This window comes from Pelophylax lessonae, assembly GCF_965119305.1.
Source record: "Pelophylax lessonae genome assembly, chromosome: 1".
Lineage (NCBI taxonomy): Eukaryota > Metazoa > Chordata > Amphibia > Anura > Ranidae > Pelophylax > Pelophylax lessonae.
In genome coordinates, this window is record NC_138768.1 from 548,283,414 (window position 1) to 548,303,786 (window position 20,373).

Consider the following 20,373-nt stretch of genomic DNA (forward strand, 5'->3'; position numbering starts at 1 on the left):
CATCAATATCCTCTTACAATAGAAAGCAGCTAACACAGGATCTCGAATTAAAAAGCAGATCAAATAAGTCAATAAAATAAAGGTGTAGCGTTAGTCAATAAAATTGAAAAACACCAAGTCCACATCCAAAGGGAAGAGAGCCACAGAAGAAGTGTCCACTCAAAACCGATAAATCTTCTTATAAGTGAAAACAAGAAAGAGCCGTCAGCAGATTTGATCACACTGACTCTTACCAGATATCCATGACCCTCATCACAAGGGTCACAGACAGCAGAGATCTTAAATCAGGTATCGGTAACAGAGAAGATCCTCAAAGCATTTTATTCTGTGGTAACCTGTCTCCCTCCTCAGGGAATCCTGAACCCCATCTTGTACCAGCAATGTCCATGAATGCCTCTAAGTCATTCTGCAGGCAATATAAAACATTCCTCAGTTATAAATGAACTGGGTCAGTGATCACTATGGATCATTGACTCTATTCATTAAGACAAGAGAGGGGCCGGTAAATTGCACATTGTGTGGCAGTGCTGGTGGGGGAGGGGGATGGGATGAGTGGCAGTGCTGGTGGGGGGAGATGGGATGAGTAGCAGTGCTGGTGGGGGGGATAGGGGTGAGTGGCAGTGCTGGTGGGGGGGATGGGATGAGTGGCAGTGCTGAGGGGGATGGGATGAGTGGTAGGGCTAGGGAGGGGGGTGGAATTGAGTGGCAGTGCTAGGTGGGGGGGGGGGGGGTTTGGGTGGCAATGCTAGGGAGTTGGGGGGATGAGTGGCATTATTATGGAGGGGGGATGAGTGGCAGTGCTAGGGGGGGGTGAGTGACAGTGCTAGGGAGGGGGGGGGGTGAGTGGCAGTGCTAGCAAGGGGGTGGGATAAGTGGCAGTGCTGGGAGGGAGGGGGTGGGATGAGTGGCAGTGCTGGGGGGAGGGGGATGGGAAGAGTGGCAGTGCTTGGGGGGAGGGATGAGTGGCAGGGTGGTTGATGATGGGATGAGTGGCAGGGTGGGGGATGGTGGGATGAGTGTCAGTGCTGGGGGAAGGGGGTGGGATGAGTGGCAGTGCTGGGGGTGGGGTGGGATGAGTGGCAGTGCTGGGGTGGTAGGATGAGTGTCAGTGCTGGGGGGAGGGGGAGGAGGTGCGATGAGTGTCAGTGCTGGGGGGTTGGGATGAGTGTCAATGCTGGGGGGTGGGGTGGGATGACTGTTAGTGCTAGGGGGGAATGAGTGGCAGTGCTGGGGGGGGAGGTGGGATGAGTGGCAGTGCTGGTGGGGGGGATGGAATGAGTGGCAGTGCTGGTGGGGGATAGGGATGAGTGGCAGTGATGGTGGGGGGGATGGGATGAGTGGCAGTGCTGAGGGGGATGGGATGAGTGGTAGGACTAGGGAGGGGGTGGGATTGAGTGGCAGTGCTAGGTGGGGAAGGGGGTTGGGTGGCAATGCTGGGGAGTTGGGGGGGATGAGTGGCAGTATTAGGGAGGGGGGATGAGTGGCAGTGCTAGGGAGGGGGGGGGTGAGTGAAAGTGCTAGGGAGGGGGGATGAGTGGCAGTGCTTGGAGGGAGGGGGTGGGATGAGTGGCAGTGCTGGGGGGAGGGGGGGTGGGATGAATGGCAGTGCTGGGAGAGAGGGGGGTGGGATGATTGGCAGTGCTGGGGGGAAGCGGGGTAAGAAGAGTGGAAGTGCTGGGGGAGGGGGAGTGGGAAGAGTGGCAGTGCTTGGGGGGAGAGATGATTGTCAGGGCGGGGGGGGGGTGGTGGGATGACTGGCAGTGCTGGGGGGGGTAGGATGACTGGCAGTGCTGGGGTGGTGGGATGAGTGTCAATGCTGGGGGGAGGGGGAGGCGGTGAGATTAGAGTCAGTGCTGGGGGAGGGGGGTGGGATGAGTGTCAGTGCTGGGGGGGTGGGATGAGTGTCAGTGCTGGGGGGGATGAGTGTCAGTGCTGGGGGGTGGGATGAGTGTCAATGCTGGGGGGGGAGGGGGTGGGATGAGTGTCAGTGCTGGGGGGATGAGTGTCAGTGCTGGGGGGTGGGGTGACTGTTAGTGCTAGTGGTGGAATAAGTGTCAGTGCTGGGAGGGGGTGGGATGAGTGTCAGTGCTAGGGGTGTGGTGGTGGGATGAGTGTTAGTGCTGGGGGGTGGGATGAGTGTCAGTGCTGGGGGAGATGAGTGTCAGTGCTGGGGGGTGGTGGGATGAGTGTCAGTGCTGGGGGGAGGGGGAGTGGGATGAGTGGCGTGCTGAGGGTGAAGGGGGGTGGGATGAGTGTCAGTGCTGGGGGGTGGTGGGATGAGTGTCAGTGCTGGCGGGAGGGGGTGGGATGGGTGTCAGTGCTGGGGGGAGGGGGGCGAGATGAGTGGCAGTGCTGGAGGGTGGGGTGGGATGACTGGCAGTGGTGGGGGGGTGGGGGGATGAGTGTCAGTGCTGGTGAGGAGGGGGGTGGGATGGGTGTCAGTGCTGGGGGGAAGGGGGCTAGATGAGTGGCGGTGCTGGGGGGTGGGGTGGGGTGGGATGAGTGGCAGTGCTGGGGTGGTGGGATGAGTGTCAGTGCTAGAGGGGAGGGAGGAATGAGTGTCAGTGCTGGGGGGGTGTAATGAGTGTCAGTTCAAGGGGGGTGGTGGGATAAGTGTCAGTGCTGGGGGGGTGGGATGAGTGGCAGTGCTGGCGGGTGGGTGGTATGAGTGGCAGTGCTGGGGAGGAGGGGGTGGGATGAGTGGCAGTGCTGGGGGAGAAGAGGGAGGATGACTATCAGTGCTGGGGGCGGGGTGAGGTGGGATGACTGCCAGTGCTGGGGTGTGGAATGAGTGGCAGTGCTGTGGGGGGTGGTGGGATGAGTGTCAGTGCTGGGGGGGAGGGGGTGGGATGAGTGTTAGTGCTGGGGGGTGGGTGGTATGAGTGGGCAGTGCTGGGGGGTGGGTGGGATTAGTTTCAGTGCTGGGGGGATGAGTGTCAGTGCTGGGGGGAGGTGGGGTGTGATGAATGTCAGTCCTGGGGGGGTGGGAGGAGTGTCAGTGCTAAGGATTGAATCAGCAGTGGTGGTGGGGAAAGGATTCAGGGACACTCACTGTCAGTGTCCACTCGGTTCCCCCTGCATTGCCTGTCTCTCTCGGCTCCCTCTGCTCCACATGTCTCCACTGACATCCAACCTCCTGCAGCTCCTCCCCCCATCACTGTACTGGGTCAGCTGACTCTTTTAGATTCGGCTCTCAGACAGCTGCACAGACCCAGCGGAGACTATGTGGGCAGTCCGCTGTGCTCTGCAGTAAGTGTCCCTGTTCCAACCAGAGTGTAGCTAGAGAAGTCAGCAGGCCCCCCCCCCCCCACAGTGGCGGAACTCCAGGGCCCAGTCGCAAATGCGACTGCTGCAACCCTGGTAGTTCCGCCACTAATCTGGGTGTTCTGGTAGATCATAAGCCTAATAATAGCATGTAATTCCAAGCTGCAGTTTTCAAAGCGAGCAAACTCCTTTCTTATATTAAGAGAGGTATGGACTCCAGAGAGATATATTTTTGCCCCTGTACAAATCATTAGCAAGACCTCATCTGGAATATGCAGTTCAGTTTTGGGCACCATTTCTCAAAAAGGATATCGGGGAACTTGAGAAAGTGCAGAGAAGGGCAGCCAAACTGGCATGGAGGAGCTCAACTATGAGGAACGATTAGAGGAACTGAATTTATTCTCTCTTGAGAGAAGGAGATTAGGGGGGATATGATCAACAAATACAAAAAATAAATACATAAGGGTCCATATAGTGAACTTGGTTTTGAGGTATTCATTTTAAGGTAATTACGGAGAACAAAAGGGCACTTTTTACATCTAGAGGAAAAGAGATTTAATCTCCAAATACAGAAAGGTTTCTTTACAGTAAGATCTGTGAAAATGTGCAATAGGCTCTCTCCAGAGGGGGTTCTGGCCAGCTCACTTGATTGCTTAAAAAAAAAAGGCCTGGTTTCTTTCCTAACTGTACATAATACTAACTGAGTACTAACATTTATAGGCAAAGTTGATCCATATAATATCCGATTGCCTCTCGGGGAAACAGGAAGGAATTTTTTTCCCATGTTGTAGCAAATTGGATCATCCTTTGCTGGGGGGGTTTCATCTTCCTCTGGGTCAACTGTGGGTATAGAATTGTGTATATGGGATTGTATGATTTTTATTTTTTTATTGGTTGAACTAGATGGATATGTGTCTTGTTTCAACCTGACTAGCTATGTAACCTTGTACCTAAAAGTGCAGTGCAGCCTCGTCAGTGTCCTATCAGTGCAGCCTCGTCAGTGTCCCATCAGTGCAGCCTCATCAGTGCCCTATCAGTGCAGCCTCATCAGTGCCCTATCAATGCAGACTCATCAGTGTCCTATCAGTGCAGCATCATCAGTGTCCTATCGGTGAAGCATCATCAGTGTCCTATCAGTGCAGCATCATCAGTGTCCTATCGGTGCAGCATCATCAGTGTCCTATCAGTGCAGCCTCATCAGTGCCCTATCAGTGCAGACTCATCAGTGCCCTATCAGTGCAGACTCATCAGTGCCCTATCAGTGCAGACTCATCAGTGTCCTATTAGTGCAGCCTCATCAGTGACATAACAATGCAGCCTCATCAGTGCCATATCACTACTTATCTGCAAAATTGTATAACAGAAATTAAGAAAAGGGTTTTGTTTTTTTGTTTGTTTTTTAAATTTTGATCTTTTTTCATGTATTTAGCAAAAAAAAAAAAAAAAAAAAAAACAGTGACGATTAAAGACCACCAGAAGAAAGCTCTATCTGTCTCAAAATAAATGATAAAAATTTCATTTCGGTACAGTGTTGCATGACCGCGCATTTGTCATTCAAAATGTGACAGCACTGAAAGCTGAAAATTGGTCTAGGCAGGAAGGGGGTGAAAGTAACCAGTAGGCAAAAGGTTAAAAAGAAAATTTGACAAGCCCGGATTCAAGGTTAACTCTAAACTGTGAACCTGATAGGTTAAAGTAAGACAAATGCAAAATGTAAGGTTTCCAAAGTTTGTCGCTGTTTCATAGGTGCATGCGATTTGAAAAAAAGCTAACATGTTGGGTATCTATTTACTCAATCTCATCATTTATATTTTGCCAAACAATTGGGTAATATGGTATATTACTTTTGGGTTCCCTAAAATGATTATTATTACGTGCCTGAAGTGATCTAGCTGGACTTAATTTTATTAGTTAATATTCCTGATCTGTGCCTGCTGTACCATGTACTTGTATGAGAAAGTATTCTGTTCTCTTTGTATTACTTCCTTTGTGTGAAATCCCTGGTGTTCATGCCAGTCCCTCTGCTTTTCTAATAAAAACTGACCACACAGGATGGCAAAAGGTGGTCAGTTCTCTAGCTATGCTGGGAACTCAGCCTGCTCTCCTCCAATAATCACACTTGTCCTGACATGCCCGCACTGCACAGCCATTCACTGGGAAGCTCAGTGTGCTGCTGCTTTTCCTCCCTGCAGCTCTTATGCAGCTGAGAATAGAGAGAATGTAATTATTTATACAAAAAAAGGGAAGAAAAGGTATTCATAATGTTTTTTATAGCTATACAAACATGTTTTGCCTTTAATTTATATTTTAAATTGAATGGGTTGTTTTACAAGGTGATCGTTTACAATCACTTTAAGGGTCTGTGATGTATTTTGTTTGACCTTTTGGACCTGGCAAAGCACCTTGTCACCATGTTGATGAGAACACGTGTCTCTTCTCTACAAACCTGGCTGATGGTTGTGTGGGTCTGTGGGCAGGGGAGCTTATCAGAAACAAAAAAGGGGACCCCCTAGTACCACTCCTCTACGCGAATAGTTAAAAACATTCACCCAAAAAACGTTAACAGTAAATAAATTCCGACCATGACTGTATTTATTTAGTCATATTAGCTACCATCCATGTCCCTTTGTGTACATTCAGGACTTTATGGCTGAGAGTTAAAAGGGTTGGGTGGAGATATGTCACTGGTTGCTAGGAAGGTGACAGCTATTGGTAATACCACTGCTAAATGTATGAAGGTAACAGCCATTGGTAATACCAGTGCTAAATGTATGAAGGGGACAGCCATTGGTAATACCACTGCTAAATGTATGAAGGTGACAGCCATTGATAATACCAGTGCTAAATGTAAGAAGGTGACAGCCATTGATAATACCAGTGCTAAATGTATGAAGGTGACAGCCATTGGTAATACCACTGCTAAATGTATGAAGGTGACAGCCATTGGTAATACCACTGCTAAATGTATGAAGGTGACAGCCATTGGTAATACCACTGCTAAATGTATGAAGGTGACAGCCATTGGTAATACCACTGCTAAATGTATGAAGGTGACAGCCATTGGTAATACCACTGCTAAATGTATGAAGGTGACAGCCATTGGTAATACCAGTGCTAAATGTATGAAGGTGACAGCCATTGGTAATACCACTGCTAAATGTATGAAGGTGACAGCCATTGGTAATACCAGTGCTAAATGTATGAAGGTGACATCCATTGGTAATACCACTGCTAAATGTGTATGAAGGTGACAGCCATTGGTAATACCACTGCTAAATGTATGAAGGGGACAGCCATTGGTAATACCACTGCTAAATGTATGAAGGTGACAGCCATTGGTAATACCAGTGCTAAATGTATGAAGGGGACAGCCATTGATAATACCAGTGCTAAATGTATGAAGGTGACAGCCATTGGTAATACCACTGCTAAATGTATGAAGGTGACAGCCATTGGTAATACCACTGCTAAATGTATGAAGGTGACAGCCATTGGTAATACCACTGCTAAATATATCCATGCCTAAACCTGAAGCTCATCCCTACTTTGGAACAATTAACAGTTTTAGATGTTCCCTAGAACATAGTAAGTTTTTTCTTTTTGAGTTGAGATTCACTTTAAAGGAGTACAGTGATGTCATGCCCCCCAGATTGCAAATTAACCTTTTAATTAGAGTCATATGTCACTTGTACATGTTCTGTAGTAATCTTATTATCAGCATCTTATCTGCCTTTATAGACCGCTGCGCAAATACCGCGTGACAAAAATGATTGCAATGACCGACATTTTATTCTCCAGAGTCTTTTCTAAAATAATATATATAATGTTTGGGGGTTCTAAGTTGTTTTCTAGGAAAAAATACTGATTTTAACTTGTGAACAAAATGTGTCAAAAATAGGCTCGGTCCTTAAGTGGTTAATAAACTATATGTGTTGGAAGGATTGCCAGCTCATTAATTTGCGTTCTGACCTACATTACCCTGTGTCATTCCAATGTGCTGAAAATAAAAGGCAACATTCTAAGTTACATATATTCCAATACATTTCTTTATCCAAGCACAGAGCAATCGAGTGGTAAAACAGATGCTTGTCATACTTATCTAAGTATATTTAAAGTGGAACTTTAGTTATTAAGTTCTGCTCGATAACTTCAGGATGGCCCCTTTTGCAGTTATAGCTATGTAAACCATTAAAAATGAGCACCTATACGGTTTGCAATCCAGTAATACACTATCTCACCCTGCTCTACACATGCTCAGTTGCTCTCCCATTTTAGGCATTTTGGGGCACTGTCGAGATTGTAGAGGCCGATCTGCTGACAGCCTTAAAGCAGAATTAAACCGCCCTATCCTTTACAGCCAAGGAAGCGGCTTCTGTTTGATCTGCAACTGCCATGGTGCATTACATGTGATCAGTTATGACACCACAGCCATTTGATGGTTTGACAGTTTGGTTGAGGATACAAGCACATGTGACAGTTGGCAATCCTGAAATTACAGGAATGAGATGAACTAAGCATGCCAATATCTTCTAAGCAGGATGTGGAAACCTTACAAGCGAACCTGAACAAAATAATGGGGTGGGCAACTACATGGCAGATGAGGTTTAATGTTGAAAAATGGAAAGTAATGCATTTGGGCGTCAGAAACACGAAAGCAATCTACTCATTAGGGGGGGAACCTCTGGGTGAATCTAAGATGGAAAAGGACCTGGGGGTCCTAATGGACAACAGGCTTGGCAGTGGCATGCAATGCCAAGCCGCTGCAAGCAAAGCCAACAAAATACTGGCAAGTATAAAAAAGGGGATTCACTCCAGAAATAAAGAGATTATTCTCCCACTCTACAAGACCCTGATCCAGCCACATCTGGAGTATTCCGTCCAGTTCTGGGCACCGGTCCTCAGAAAGGATGTGCTGGAACTGGAGAGAGTCCAGAGAAGGGCAACAAAAATAATTAGGGGAATGGAGGGTCTCAGCTATGAGGAAAGACTGCAAGCATTGAACTTATTCTCTCTGGAGAAGAGACGCTTGAGGGGGGATATGATATCAATGTACAAATACTGTACTGGGGATGACCCTAGCATAGGGAATACAATAAGACACGTGGCACTAAAACTAGAGGAAAAATGGTTTAACCTTAAAATATGTAAGGGGTTCTTTACTGTCAGAGCAGTAAGGATGTGGAATTCTCTTCCACAAGCAGTGGTATCAGCAGGGAGCATCTATAGTTTCAAAAAACTATTAGACAGTCACCTTAACCACTTAAGCCCTGGAAGATTTTACCCCCTTCCTGACCAGGGGGTATTTTAAGACTCGGCACTGCGTGACTTTAACTGACAATTGTGCGGTCATGCAATGTGGTACCCAAACAAAATTTACGTCCTTTTTTCCCACAAACAGAGCTTTCTTTTGGTGGTATTTGATCACCTCTGTGCTTTTTATTTTTTGCGATATTAATAAAAAAAGAGCGAAAATTTTGCAAAAAAATGACATTTTCAACTTTGTCTTTTAAAAAATATCCAATATACTCAATTTATGTATTTTTTTTGGCCAAAATATATTTAGCTACATGTCTTTGACAAAAAAAAATTCAATGAGCGTATTTTTATTGGTTTGCGCAAAAGTTATAGCGTCTACAAACTATGGTGTAAATACTGAAATTTACGCAGCTTTAATTTCTGACTGCCTATCTCATTTCATGAAGTGCTAAAATGGCAGGGCAGTACAAACCCCCCCCCCCCCCCAAACTACCACTTTTTGGAAAGTAGACATCCTAAGGAATGTTCTGAGAGGCATGTTGAGCTCATTGAATATTTCATTTTTTTGTCACAGGTGTTTGAAAAATGACTAAAAAAAATATATTTTTTTTTTACACAAAGTTGTCATTGAAATGATATATTGCTCACACATGCCATGTGTATATGTGTAATTACACCCCAAAATATATTCTGCTGCTTCTCCTGAGTACAGGGATACCACATATGTGGGACTTTTTGGGAGCCTAGCTGTGTACGGGTCCCCAAAAACAAATCACCACCATCAGAATTTCAAAGGGCGTACATTTTTCATTGCATTTTCTCACTACCTCTAACGGTTTAGGAGGCCCTGAAATGTCAAGATACCACAAAACCCCCCCCCAAATGACCCCATTTTGGAAAGTAGACACCCCAAGCTGTTTGCTGAGAGGCATGGTGAGTCCATGGAATATTTTATATTTTACCACAAGTTTTGGGAAAATTACTATTTTTTTTTATTTATTTTTTTTACACAACGTTGTCACTAAAAGATAAATTTCTCACACATGACATGGGTATATGTGGAATGACACCCCAAAATACATTCTGCCACTTCTCCTGAGTATGGGGATGCCCCATGTGTGAGACTTTTTGGGAGCCTAGCTGTGTACAGGACCGCGAAAACCAATCAACACTCTCAGGTTTTCTAATGGCGTAAATTGTGCATGTCACATCTGCACTACCTGTCACAGTTTCGGAGGCCCTAAAATTCCAAGATAGCCCAAACCTCATTTGGGGGGGTTTTGTGCCATCTTGGCTTTTTATGGACTTCAAAAGTGTGATAGGTAGTAAGGAGTGAGATACACAATTTACACCCTTAGAAAGCCAAAAGGTGCGCATTGGTTTTCCGGGTCCTGTACGCGGCTAGACTGGCAAAAAGTCTCACACATGGGGTATCATTGTACTCAGGAGAAGCAGCAGAATGTATTTTGGGGTGTCATTTCACACATACCCATGGCCTGTGTGAGCAATATATCATTTACTGACAACTTTGTGTAAAAAAATAAAAAAAAATAAAAATCTTTTTTTTCCCGAAACTTGTGGCAAAATATAAACTATTCCATGGACTCACCATGCTTCTCAGCCAGTAGCTTGGAGTGTCTACTTTGCAAAATGGGGTCATTTGGGGGGGTTTTGTGCTATCTTGAAATTTCAGGGCCTCTGAAACGTGACAGGTAGTCAGGGGTAAAATCAGCAATTTACGCCATTAGAAAACCTGAAGATGTGGACTGGTTGTCGGGGTCGCGTACACAGCTAAGCTCCCAAAAAGTCTCACACATGTGGTATCCCTGTACTCAGGAGAAGCAAAAGAATGTATTTTGGGGTGTCATTTCACATATTCCCATGGCATGCATGAGCAATATATCATTTAGTGACAACTTTCTGTAAAAAAACAACAAAAAAAAAAAAAAATAATAATTTTCCCGAAACTTGTGGCAAAATATAAAATACTCCATGGACTCACCATGCCTCTCAGAAAAAAGCTTTGGGTGTCTACTTTTCAAAAAGGGGTCATTTGGGGGGTGTTTGAACTGTCCCGGCATTTTATGCTCAATCTTAGCCACACATCACCCACTCTTCTAACCACTTGAAAACCAAGCCTTTTCTGTGCCTTTTTGTTTACATGAAAAAATACTTTTTTTTTTACTAGAAAATTACTTTGAACCCCCAAACATTATATATTTCTTTAAAGCAGAGGCCCTATAGAATAAAATGGTGAATGTTGAAAATTTTTTTGTCACACGGTATTTGCGCACAGATTTTCCAAACGCAATTTTTGCGAAAAAATACATTTTTTTAAATTTATTGCACAAATACACTATATAATTCCAATTTTTTTGGTAAAATTTAAAAGATGATCTTATGCCGAGTTCATAGACACCTAACATGACATGCTTTAAAAATTGCTCATGCCTGCGCAGCAGCAAAAACATACGTACATTTTTAAAAACATTAAAAGTCTCTACAGGTTACCACTTTAGACTTACAGAGGAGGTCTAATGCAAGAATTACTGCACTCGATCTAGCGATCGCGGTGATACCTCACATGCATGCTGCAATTGCGGTTTACATATGACACTAGACCAACGCTTGCGTGCGCCATTGCGCGCAAGCACGGGGGGAAAGGGGGGGCTCAATTTTTTTTTTCTTTTGCTTTTTTATGTTATTTTGACACCTTTCCTTTAATTTTTTTTTTTTTAAATCATTTTTATTGTTATCACAGTGAATTTAAATATCCCCTATGATAGCAATCTGTAGTGACAGGTACTCTTTTTTAAAAAAATTGGGGTCTTTTATACTCTAGATCTTTCCTCTGACCTTAACGCATCTGACCACGCCAAAATTGGTGTGATAAAATACTTTCCCAATTTCCCAATGGCCCTGTTTATTTCTGGCGAAACAGAAGTCATAAAATGCTCGTAGCCTCCGGCATCTTAGGCCATGGAGATGATTGGAGCCATTCTCATCTCCAATTAGCTCTATGGTTAGATAATTGAACCACCGGCTGCACTCTCGGGTTAACCGGTGGGACAGGGGAGCCCGAGAAAAACCACGGAAGGCTGCGGAAGGTGGCGGTGGGGGGGGGGGCCCTCCCACTGCATGTAAAAGCAGTCTAGCGGCCAATTACCTGCTAGGATTGCTTTTACATGTAAGCCGACCGCTGGCTGTAAAAAACAATACCAAGATGATGCCTAAATCTGCAGGCATCATCCTGGTATAACCACTCAAAGTCCAGCAACGTACCAGTACATTGCTGGTCCTTGTTTGGCATATAGGTTTTTTTTTTTTCATGCAGCCTGTGGGCTGAACGGAAAAAAAGAGAACCTATCAGAAATCAGCACAGGAATAATGCGTAGTATTACTCATCATTAACCGCGCAAACAACCACCCACTGAATTTAATGATGGGTATACACGGCACTATCCACGTGTACCAAAATAGGATTTTAACTGCAGTGCTGAAATCAGAAAATCACCACAGCTGCTATCAGCAAAGGTATCCATATATGCTGAGCGCAAACACTGTTTGTGTCAGAATATATAAAATCAATGCGTGGTAGCCGACGAGTACCTGCAAGAGAAACAGGTCACAAAAGAATGAAAAAACAAAGTACATTAAAAAAAGCACATTAGGAAGAGTAGAAGGACATATAAAATGACTGACAACAACAGTTTTTGGATTCTCATCATTAACCGCCCAAACAACCACCCACTGAATTTAATGATGGGTATACACGGCACTATCCACGTATACCAAAATAGGATTTTAACTGCAGTGCTGAAATCAGAAAATCACCACAGCTGCTATCAGCAAAGGTATCCATATATGCTAATGTAAAGATGTTAACCGCGCTAAAGGAAAAGTACAGTGAAACAGCAGCAACTTCTAGTGTGACCACACCCTGTAGAATATTGTAATAATAAGTCGCGCTATGATATGATCAATGGAGATGTAAAGTCCATACAGTCCAAACATAAAGTAAAGATGTAATCCGGAACCGGGAACCCCAAAGGGTATAAGCTTACCAGATTGAGGTAAGGTAAAGGCGGTTTCTTTGGATAAACTTGTCACCTTGATAGTAGATCCAGGTCATAGCGCGACTTATTTTTACAATATCCATATACAGTGGGTACGGAAAGTATTCAGACCCCCTTAAATTTTTCACTCTTTGTTATATTGCAGCCATTTGCTAAAATCATTTAAGTTCATTCTTCTTCCTCATGAATGTACACATAGCACCCCATACTGACAGAAAAACACAGAATTGTTGACATTGTTGCAGATTTATTAAAAAAGAAAAACTGAAATATCACATGGTCCTAAGTATTCAGACCCTTTGCTGTGACACTCATATATTTAACTCAGGTGCTTTCCATTTCTTCTGATCATCCTTGAGATGGTTCTACACCTTCATTTGAGTCCAGCTGTGTTTGATTATACTGATTGGACTTGATTAGGAAAGCCACACACCTGTCTATATAAGACCTTCCAGATCACAATGCATGTCAGAGCAAATGAGAATCATGAGGTCAAAGGAACTGCCTGAAGAGCTCAGAGACAGAATTGTGGCAAGGCACAGATCTGGCCAAGGTTACAAAAAGATTTCTGCTGCACTTAAGGTTCCTAAGAGCACAGTGGCCTCCATAATCCTCAAATGGAAGACGTTTGGGACGACCAGAACCCTTCCTAGAGCTGGCCGTCCGGCCAAACTGAGCTATCGGGGGAGAAGAGCCTTGGTGAGAGAGGTAAAGAAGAACCCACAGATCACTGTGGCTGAGCTCCAGAGATGCAGTCAGGAGATGGGAGAAAGTTGTAGAAAGTCAACCATCACTGCAGCCCTCCACCAGTTGGGGCTTTATGGCAGAGTGGCCCGACGGAAGCCTCTCCTCAGTGTAAGACACATGAAAGCCCGCATGGAGTTTGCTAAAATACACCTGAAGGACTCCAAGATGGTGAGAAATAAGATTCTCTGGTCTGATGAGACCGAAATAGAACTTTTTGGCCTTAATTCTAAGCGGTATGTGTGGAGAAAACCAGGCACTGCTCATCACCTGTCCAATACAGTCCCAACAGTGAAGCATGGTGGTGGCAGCATCATGCTGTGGGGGTGTTTTTCAGCTGCAGGGACAGGACGACTGGTTGCAATCGAGGGAAAGATGAATGCGGCCAAGTACAGGGATATCCTGGACAAAAACCTTCTCCAGAGTGCTCTGGACCTCAGACTGGGCCGAAGGTTTACCTTCCAACAAGACAATGACCCTAAGCACACAGCTAAAATAACGAAGCAGTGGCTTCACAACAACTCCGTGACTGTTCTTGAATGGCCCAGCCAGAGCCCTGACTTAAACCCAATTGAGCATCTCTGGAGAGACCTAAAAATGGCTGTCCACCAACGTTTACCATCCAACCTGACAGAACTGGAGAGGATCTGCAAGGAGGAATGGCAGAGGATCCCCAAATGCAGGTGTGAAAGACTTGTTGCATCTTTCCCAAAAAGACTCCTGGCTGTATTAGATCAAAAGGGGGCTTCTACTAAATACTGAGCAAAGGGTCTGAATACTTAGGACCATGTGATATTTCAGTTTTTCTTTTTTAATAAATCTGCAACAATGTCAACAATTCTGTGTTTTTCTGTCAGTATGGGGTGCTATGTGTACATTCATGAGGAAGAAGAATGAACTTAAATGATTTTAGCAAATGGCTGCAATATAACACAGAGTGAAAAATTTAAGGGGGTCTGAATACTTTCCGTACCCACTGTATGCTGAGCGCAAACACTGTTTGTGTCAGAATATATAAAATCAATGCGTGGTAGCCGACGAGAACCTGCAAGAGAAACAGGTCACAGAAGAATTAAAAAACAAACAAAGGACATTGAAAAAAGTACAGTAGGAAGGAGTAGAAGGACATATAAAATTACTGACACAACAACAGTTTTTGGATCCTTTTATTTTTCTTTCTAACTGTTGTTCCTTGATTTGGGACTGCGATCTTCCAGGTCTCTCAAAATGTCGATGGACATCCAACATCCTTCGAGACCCTGTGTTTGTGTGCCCTACACTATGTCGTGCTGTACCCTACACTAATACTCCACTAGTGTATGGTAGCGCTCAAAACATTCCCCGATGCAGAGACCAGGTTGGTCAGGACATTTGGGACAATAATAGCGGGTGTCACGCCTAAATCCGCGCCTGCTACAGACACGACATCGTCTTTGGGGTCGTATTTGGGTAGGGGTACTCGGGAGGACATAAGGAAAATGTCTCTCATGCAGCCGGCTCACTGCATCTGGAAGGGGAAGTTGGGCAGGCATGCCTCCTGGGTACAGGTAGGCAAGGATGACCGCTTCCTGGAATTCCCGGAAGGGTCCAGTTCGTCCTGAGGCCCTGTATAGGACAAAGGCGTTCAGCATAGCCAATTGGAAAAGGTAAACAGACACTTTTTTGTACCAGCGTCTGGCTTTACGGGCAACTAAATACGGTGCCAAAAGCTGGTCGTTAAGGTCCACCCCTTCCATATTAAGGTTATATTCGTGGACACAGAGGGGTTTCTCCATAACGCCAGTTGCCGTAGGGATTTGGACTGTCGTGTCTGCGTGAAGGGAGGACAGAACATAAACATCCCGTGTATCCTTCCACTTCACCGCAAGCAATTTGTCCGTTTTCAAGCAGGCTCTCGCCCCCCGACTAAGACGGGAATTTACAAGCCGTTGGGGGAAGCCCCGGCGATTAGGTCGCACGGTGCCACATGCGCCAATTTGTAATTCAAGCAGGTGACTAAATAGTGGCACGCTTGTATAAAAGTTGTCCACGTACAAATGGTACCCCTTTCCGGATAAGGGTGACACCAAGTCCCAAACAATCTTACCGCTGCTCCCTATGTAGTCTGGGCAGTTCGGGGGCTCCACACAGCTATCTTTTCCCTCATAGACCCAGAAACTAACTGTATAGCCTGTGGCCCTGTCACAGAGCTTGTACAGCTTGACCCCGTACTTGGCACGCTTGCTGGGGAGGTACTGTTTCATAGCAAGACGGCCAGTAAATTTAATCAGGGACTCGTCAACGCAGACAACTTGTTCGGGGGTAAACAAGGCTGCAAACCGCTGATTGAAGTGGTCTATGAGGGGCCGAATTTTGTGGAGCCGATCATATGCAGGGTCTCCCCGAGGACGACAGATTTCATTGTCGCTGAAATGCATAAATCGCAGAATTTGCTCGTATCTCCCCCTGGACATGGAGGCAGAGTACATGCGCATATGGTGAGCTGGGCTAGTGGACCAATATAGCCGCAATTCACTTTGTTTAGTTATGCCCATGTGGAGGGAAAGGCCCAGAAAGATTTTAAAATCGGAAACCGTTATAGGATTCCAGCCGAATGGTCTGGCAAGGGGAGAATTTTAGTTGGCGGCGATAAATTGTTGTGCATATAAATTTGATTGATCCACAATAGATCTGAAAAGATCTTCCGTGAAGAACAGCTCAAAAAAGTTCAGGGGCGTAAAACCAGCTGTCTCCACGTGGATTCCAGGTTGGGCGGTGAATGGGGGAAGTACTTGCGCTGTAGAATCAGTGGGTTGCCAATTAGGAAATGCCAGCGCATCAGGGAGGGCACTATGGGCTCTACGGGCCTGTCTACGAATACACGGTGGCTGCGGGCCACTACTTGTGCTAGCCACCGCACCAGCTTCAACTGCACTTAGGGGACTCGCCACGTCACCAGGTGTTGCTGCAGTGCTGGTTGTACTAGGTCCAGGGTGTACTAGGCCGCTGGCGCTTGCCAGGTCGCCAGAAAAATGAGCGGCACTAGTAACCACACTCTGCTCCATACGAGCACCCTGCGATTCCTGCATCTCAACAACTCCAGAATGGGGTCAGGTACGCCTGGGTCTAACAGGGACCCATCTGTCGTCGGAGCTATCTGTCAGGGAGCCGCTGCCGTCATCTGGTTCGTATACTGACCCTGATTCTGCCGGTGAGGCTTCCCCATCGCTCTCACCTGACATGGTCATTATACTATAAATAGCTTCATCACTGTACGAACGTTTGGACATTTTGGTAACTAAATTTACCTGTACAGTGATGCGACTCACAGGTAATAAAAGCACCTGGTTGTCGAAGACTATTTCAAGCGCTACCAAAAAAACTGCTAATGCTAGCAGGGATCAGGCCTGACTCTGCTAACACAGTGGGTTTGGTGTCTTGTGTTTTTTTGTAAGTGACAGTAATCTGTTGATTACTACACTTACCTGGATGAAAGGGTTAAACGCAGGTGCTGGCAGGAATCAGTGCTGACCGTGCAAACACCGCGTTTTGGGAATCCTAAACTATGGGGGCGCTAGTATAGCTCTGATCAGATCAGATATTGATCTGTTCAAACACTATACTAGAAATGGAAGTGTATGTGCGTGCGTGCGTGCGTGCGTGTGTGTGTGTGTGGCAATCAAGGGGTTATTTCTAAACTATGCGCCGGGGATCTGGGGGGGGGGTGGCGGGGACCCTAAACCTCCTTTGGGAAAGAAACTAGCTCGCTAGCGCAACCTCAAGTCACAATGACACTAATACAAAATACAGTAAAAACAGTATATTATGTGTGTATTAGTGCTAATGTGACAGAGGGTGTAGGGGTTAACTGGATGTGATCAGGGGGGGATCAGGGGGTTAAATCTTTATTGGAAGGGGCTGGCGGGTATCCTAAGGATAAAAGGAACGGTGGCAAGCGCTAAACCTGGTCACAAGTCACACTTATACGGGTATATAGAAAATGCTATATACTGTATACAGTGTGCGTTGTGGCAGGGGGTGTAGGGGTGATCAGGGGGGGATCAGGGGGTTAAATCTTTATTGGGCAGTTGGCGGGGACCCTAAACCTCCTTGGGACAGAAACTTAGTCACCTGCGCTAATTCTGATCACAATCACACTAATACAAAAATACAAAAACACTGTATATTACGTTTGTATTAGTGCTGATGTGACAGAGGGTGTAGGGGTTAACTAGCGGTGATCAGGGGGGGATCAGGGGGAATCAGGGGCTAAAATCTTTATTAGGGGGGGTGGCGGGTAATTCAAGTGGAAAAGGGGGGGTCGCAAGCGCTACACCTGACCACAAATCACACTTATACGGGTATATAGCAAAATGCTATACACTGTATACGGTGTGTTTTGGCAGGGGGTGTAGGGGTGATCAGGGGGGCTCAGGGGGTTAAATCTTTATTGGGCGGGTGGCGGGGACCCTAAACCTTCTTGGGACAGAAACTTAGTCGCCTTCGCTAATTCTGATCACAATGACACTAATACAAAAATACAAAAACACTGTATATTGCGTTTGTATTAGTGCTGATGTGACAGAGGGTGTAGGGGTTAACGGCGGTGATCAGGGGGGGGGGTCAGGGGGGATCAGTGGGTTAAATCTTTATTACGGGGGGGTGGGGGGTAATTTAAGTGGAAAAGGGGGGGTCGCAAGCGCTACACCTGACCACAAATCACACGTATACAGGTATATAGGAAAATGCTATATGCTGTATACAGTGTGTGTTGTGTCAGGGACTGTAGGGGTTAATCGGGGGGCGATCAGGGGTGAAATGTGCCTATCTAAGTGTGTATGTACGTGCTTGGTGCTGTACTTACAATTAGATGTGCTCTACTCTCACGCTGGATCCAAAAAGACCGTTGGGAGGGGAGGGCACATCTCCTCTAAGCCTGTGTTTACATTTCACAGGCTTAGAGTGCCATTTGATTGGGCAGGACCGATCAACATTTCCAGACCAAAAATGATTGGCCTGGACCTGATGACTGATCGGTTCTGAACCCAATCGAGTCATCGGCAGGACCGCGCGCGCACCAGAGCGGCGAAGGCTAGTGACGTACCGATACGTCACTCTGCCTGGCCGGGGCTGACCGCCGCAGTATATAGTCGTGCGGCGGTCGGCAAGTGGTTAAAGACCACAACATACAGGGTATACAATATACGGTTAACAGCAAACAGACACACACATCATAGGTTGAACTGGATGGACTGATGTCTTTTTTCAGCCTCACAAACTATGTAACTGGCAGTTTTAGATAAACTAGCAAATTGAACACAAACTCTAGCTTACACTTTATAAGCAGTTATAGCATTTTTTTTCCTTTTGGGATAAAGGTTTTATATAAATAAATAAAAGCTGATCCTTTTAAACACTTCCATACCGGGCCATAGTAAAATGACGCCGGCAGGTAGGACTCCTCGATCTGGGCGGCAGTCATATGACGTCTGCCTGCTCTCGCCGCTACGATCAGGGATGAGGCCTCGTCAGGGATTACAAATTACAACTTCATAAAACTCACCATGCCTCTTACCAAATACCCTGGAATGTCTACTTTCCAAAAAGGGGTCATTTGGGGGGTATTTGTACTGTCCTGACATTTCAGGGCCTCAGGAAATGAGATAGGCCGTCGATACATCAGGTGTGATCAATTTTCAATGATTGGCACCATAGCTTATAGACTCTATAACTTTCACACAGACTACATAATAACCACTAATTTGGGTTATTTTTACAAAAGATATGTAGAAGTATACATTTTGGCCCAAATCTATGAAAAAAAATTACTTATTTGCAAAATTTTATAATAGAAACTAAAACAAAATGTGTTTTTTTCAAAATTTTCGCTCTTTTTTCACATATATCCCAAAAAATGAAAAACCCAGTAGTGATTAAATACTACCAAAAGAAAGCTCTATTTGTGTGAAAAAAATGAACATCTTTTTTAGCTTTTTTCTGCAGCAGCACTCAAAGGTAAAACAACATCTTGGTGTTCATTTTTTTTTTCTAGGTTTCTTGCAAATGGCCAGTCCTATACCTCTTTAAATCATTATTTTTTACTGGGCATTTCAGCTATTTAGTGGATGATACTTGCTTAGCCATATGGGAAGAGCTGTGTCCATCAGTGTCAATGCCATTACCAGATGGAAACATGTGGCGAAGAATAGCGGATGAATTTTGGAATCAGGCAAACTTTCCAAACTGTATTGGAGCCCTTGATGGGAAGCATATCCATATCCAAAAGCCTCCAGGTTCTGGGTCAAGATTTCATAATTCTAAAAATTATTTTTCATTGATCCTCATTGCTATTTGTGTGTCAGCAATTAGATATGGGGAGCCCATTAGCAGGGGTACACACCTTGGATAAGGATATTCAGGAGGTCAATCCGGCACAGTTTCCAAAAGTGTGGTACAAAAAGGGAAAGTCAAAATCGAATGTAAAATAAGGTCAGGGCAGGCAGCAAAGGATCAGAGTTGATGATAAACTTAGCAAAGGTCAGGTAGCGTAATCACACAGCAAGCAACAAGTACACACTGTTGACAGCTCTAAAACAACTGAGCACTCTCTCTCTGGAACCTTTCAGCTTTATAGTGATCCAACCGGAAATAATCTCAGGAGGTGTGGTGGAAGTGATGCAATTGCTGTCTATAACAGAAAGCACTTCAGTGCTGCCATTTTGACATGAGAATGCCATCCGACATGTGCTAGAGACCTCACCATCCTCACACGGGGGTGCCACAGGACACAGGCCACCGACAAGATTGCCAAGGACTGACATGCTGCTAGTGCAAGGACCCCCTGGTATAGGTAGATTGCATATTGTGTCAGTGTAAAAGCAGTTTAAAAGTTATCGCTGTGGATATTTGGGCATTTGGCAGCAGTTCTGATTCTAGAGTGTACTGTGAGTCTATAATGGGTTGAAGACTGCAAGCAGTGCAATTCAACATACTGCCTGGTCAGCCTCTGCCTGGAACAGAAGGACCAGATCTGCCTTTCCTGCTTGTTGCAGAT